Raw genomic sequence first — 5,143 nt, 5'->3', positions numbered from 1 at the left:
CCATGTCCTGCACTTTTGTTCAGAAAAGTATGCCTGAACTCCCCAGGTACAGCTTCCTTGGTCCCCACATAGGCGTCTTGTGGTATTGATATTGTGTGCTCATATGAAATCCACCCAGTAGCGGTAATTGAATTTTGATTGGTGTATTGGACGTGGTGAGTGCGCACGAACACTGTTGAAGGTCGAAAGAGATAACTTAAGAATAATTGAGGTGGAATGTTGAAGCAGTGTTAAAAAAGTTATACTGTACTCCCCACTTACCCACGCCCAACTCCCCACTTTTGTACCAGGCATAAATTGTGTGGGTCTATTATATGAAATAAATTTATTTTAAAATTGGTAACGCTTAAGTCACGCAATGGAATTTATTTCTTATCCAATGAAATAGGAATAATGCTTAAGTAACAACTAATTAGGTATGACGTTTGTTACATAAAGCCAATAACATAAACAAACAGATCCATTAGGTGTGAACAAATAATTAACTTTGTTGGATAACATAATTGTTCAAACAACATAGTCATAGATGCGACATTATGAAATTAGTCTAAATTGATGGACTTGGCCACATCACAATTGCATCCATTGATGAAAACCTCAATTATGCATTGTTTCTGCAGATGGTCAACCTCAAACACAAGTCTGTCTCCTTCCTTCAATTGGTTGCGAACACAGAACTGCCTCCACCCTTGTCCAAACTTGGTTGATCTCTTATTCCGGGAAACCAGCAGTTTGCACTCTACTCCGCTTCTTGATCCCAAAAGGTAAACCACATCCATTTGTAGGCTTCTTATGATGTCACCAAAACCAACGTTGAGGTCCTGCAAACAATCAAATTACACAAGTACAAATCGAGTCAGATGAAGTCACATCCAAAGCGCAGTCCCAGTTTTGCAAGCAACAGATAAAGGAATAGATACTACCAGATGGCTAGCTTGTGCCTGAGATTTCGTCAACTTCACAGCGTATAGGGCTGTCCCAGGGTGCGTTTCAGCACCTAACAAAAACGACTCCTTATTCTGTGGTTCGCATAGGCCCACAAAACATGTTATTTGAAAGCGATTGCCTCCAACGTAACGAAGCTGAACATATGAGTCCACTAATTGGTCAGTGTATGTGTTCTCTATGTCTTTCCATCCATTTGTTAGTTTTGGGTTCAATGTATCCATGTTGTAAGTCACCACAAAGGTGTTCCCAAAAGTATCAACTAAAGTCCATTGGTCCTGCAGTTCGTTTTCAAATGCCGCCGAAAAATGACGATCGACATAGGCGAAGTTCTACATGCACAAATAAAACTTCGAACCACATTACCAAAGAATTTACCAACCTACAAAGATTGAACACAACGGCGAATATAACTTAAAGGCATACCTGACCATGAATGTTGATGGTTGTGAAAGTCCACAATACCGTCGTCTCTGCAAAGGCTTCTGCTGGAACATTGTTTTCCCCCACACTTTCACTCAAATTTGCGGCCATGATGCGAATCTGGTGGTGCTTAAATTGTCCGTAACTATGAAACGAAATCTCAAATTTCTTGCCATTAGGGTTTGGGTGTGACAATAAATAATGGTGGGTGGGGGGTTATGAAAAGTCGTGTCCGTTTAATGGGAAGACCTAAGGGGTTGGAAACGGATACACATATTCCTCTCAACGGTCAATTATGGATGAGTCATAAATGTTTTCAAATCACAATTGTGACCGTGCTGCCCTTGTCTGAAACTATGAAGTGCTCTGTTTTTGTGTTTAACATGTAATTAAGGTCAATAATTTAAATTATGAAATGGGATTTATGTACAACTAAACAATGATACCAACCACTAACTTCATAATAATTTATAATTATGCAATTAATATATTCGTCACATCAAAACCCCAATACAATGAAAATTTTAACGTGGCCACCGTCGGATACCAATTAAGCACATGTAATACCCAAACACAATGAATCCACTGTCATCATGTTTGTGTAGTTCATGCGCATAACATTGGAAAACAAAAAGGACGCACAAAAAAAAGGGTTATCCTACCAAAAAACAATTCATCTCCCCACTTACTAATCCACGGAAACCGAAGGACGTCTTCCTTGTTAAATGAGTCTCGTGGTAGAAACTTGAGTGTTAACAATCTCTGCCTCCATACATGTCAGCAGCGACATGAAACCAGTGTTCGGAATGTATGGTCCAATCCTGGCTTCGTCTGTCATTTGGGTACATTGTGAGTCTAAGGGCACATCGACGTCAATAGGTTCCTGGTAATCAACCCAAACAAGATTCTTTAATACATAACCAACGCATTTCAAATAAAGTATAATCATACACCTACATAGAATACAAACCTGTGAAGTTCTTTGTGACTTGTTTTTGGCCGCACTCGTTTTCTTTTTCTTTGATAGCTTTTCCACTGTTGATTGTAATCTGTTACTTCTCAGTCTCCCCTTCCTCTTAACATGTACTGGGCTGCGAACATTACTGCAGTTAGTGACACATGGATGTTCACCCCCATTGTCTTCAATGTCACCTTGTTGGGTAAGTATAAAAGGATTAGATTTGGTAGGGACACCTAGTCCTTTTGCAATAGAATTCATCTCATTGAACAGCATCGTAGATGAAGCGTCTGAGTCACATGCCACCTCCGCTAAATCGTAAAACCTCTTACATAAGATTTTGTATTTTTGCATCCGTGGGTCGTCATTACTTCTATTGTATCCCGCTATTATCAAACTATGCCTCCTCCTAACATTTTTGGACCAGCGACGGAGAACATTTTTTTCTGGCACGCACTCAATGTCTTCTTGTCCAAGAGTCAACAAGCTGTGACGACACATGATACCCCTAAACTCAAACAACATACAACTACAATGGATATTGGTTGTCAGCGTGTCAAGCACAACATCATGCATTCTGTGGTATTTTTTTCCCTCCCACAACCACTCTTCCTTTACAGTATATTTCAGCAGACATCCGTCTTCGAACACCCTTTTGACGAAACAATTAATCTTTCCCCTAAATTCGTTCTGGACCTCCGCAAATTTGGCATGTGTGTACTCTAGTTGAAATTGCCTCTCAATAAGAGATTGTGATCCACATGCAACAGTGGTATTGGATGAAGCAAAGTCAGCTTCAAATTCTTTTTCTGCCTTTTGCCGTAGTGCGTTGTCATATTGGACAACAAATTGTTGCAAAGTAGTTCCCGAATTAATGAACCCATCAAAAAAAGCGTTGAGGCCTTCACTCCTTTGGGTGGTTGACATTCCAGCCCAAAACTGACTTTTAAGATAGCAAGGAACCCAACGATGTCTCTCGTCAAACAATGTAGTGAGCCAGTCGTTTGTGGACAAATCATATTGTCCAATAAATGCGTGCCATCCCAACTCAAACTCTCCCACCGTGACTGAATCATACACTAGTCTTTTCAATTCACCCTTGATAGATTTGTATTTAGTGTAACCTTGCAATTTTTCTGGGACTTTTTTCATTATGTGCCATAGACACCATCGATGTTTGGTAGTAGGGAAAACTTCTCCAATTGCATTAAGCATTGCCTTACATTGGTCGGTAACAATTCCTTTCGGTGGTTTGTTATACATGCACCGAAGCCAGCATTCAAAAATCCACACGAAAGACCTTGTGTCTTCAGCTGATACTAGACCACAACCTAATAAAATGGAGTGTCCATGGTGATTAACGCCTACAAAAGGAGCGAAAGGCATGTCATATTTGTTGGTCAGATATGTGGTGTCAAAAGACACAACATCACCAAAATCCTCAGATGCCGCTCTACTGCGCGCATCGGCCCAAAAAACATTACATATACGGTTGTCTTCGTCCATGTCAATTTCAAAGAAGAAGTCGTTGTTTAATTCCCGCATTTTTGAAAAATGTCGTAAAAGGGCCTGCCCATCCCCATCCTTACACAATGATCGCCTTTGTTGACCAATGTAGTTGCGAACATCACGTTCAATGAAGTTAACGTTTTCATATCCACCTGCTTCAGAGACAAGAGAGCGGAAACTTTTGTTAATTCGGACACCAGCGTCATTGTTAGTCTCAACAGTTTACCTTGAATGCATGTCAACTTTACGGTTGCCCCGTATTAGCCTTGACTTCTTCGGACTAATGTCATGACTGTGATCAGTTACAACGCTCCTAATGAACCATTGTCCGTCTTTCTTTGCTGCAGTGATTGAAGCTTTACACTGTTTTGCTTTAGTTGGGACGGTCTTCAATTCAGGGGGAATAGCGGACACATAATTTCCCTCTCGTGAACACACCAACTTGATGTAGTTGATTTCATTGTCTTCGCCCCTTGCTGAAGTCCTCGTGCGAATACCAAAGCCGCTTCTAATACCGTAATTTTTGTAAAACTGTTTTACATCATCTAAGCTATCAAAACACATGTGTACTTTGGGTGTAATATCATCTGCGGAGTCATTGTGAAGCATACCACTATTGACGTGTACTTGTTCAGGCTGCTCATTTGGTATATTGATTTCCAAATGTTCCTCGAACGGGATGTTATCTGCTGAGTGATATGGCTCCATCACCTCAATCTTGAGGTAAATTAAATGCCTACAAATGACACACATTAATATTTCCACCAACTTGACTTACCAATGTTAGGGCTGTATTTATTTTTTGTTACCTTAAAAAAAATCTTTTGTAAACCTGAACCCTAAAAACCAAATGACACACGGATGCCATCTTCTACTTATTGTGATACTGCACACATTGTGCTTCATTAATGAGGATATGGAACAGGTCTGAACGGAAAAAAATTTAATTTTTAAAAAAATAGGTCAATGACTTACCTCCAATGAAGATTGCCACCAACATGGCTTTATGGTGATGTCCGCATTGATGGCTCATCAGTCTTACAGTAGCTGGGGTCACCATTATGAGACATCAATGAACTGCATCTTCAAAATGGGGACGCTGGTGCCATAAAGGTGAGTTAAGAGTTGGTAGGTGGGGGAGTTGGACAGACATTTACTTCTGCTGGATGGAACAGGAAACAGACCGCTTTAAATACAAACTTACAATGCAAGAAAAGTTAGGGCATTTTAGTCATTTCGCCTACGGACTTTTTAGTATAAGTACTGGACCGTTGGCCCAACACTTTGCCACCCAACACAAACCACCAA

At 40.3% G+C, this 5,143-nt stretch overlaps 1 pseudogene; it reads right to left on the bottom strand.

Annotated features, from left to right (window-relative positions):
- Positions 1-542: 542 nt before the first annotated feature.
- LOC114180824 (protein FAR1-RELATED SEQUENCE 5-like) lies at positions 543-4,543 on the bottom strand (annotated as a pseudogene).
- Between the last annotated feature and the right edge of the window lie 600 nt (positions 4,544-5,143).

The sequence above is a fragment of the Vigna unguiculata genome, chromosome 4 (assembly GCF_037176805.1).
Source record: "Vigna unguiculata cultivar grain cowpea cultivar isolate G323 ecotype 2 chromosome 4, ASM3717680v1, whole genome shotgun sequence".
Classification (NCBI taxonomy): domain Eukaryota; kingdom Viridiplantae; phylum Streptophyta; class Magnoliopsida; order Fabales; family Fabaceae; genus Vigna; species Vigna unguiculata.
Note: the sequence above shows the minus strand (reverse complement) of the source record. Positions and strands in the feature narration are given on the sequence as shown.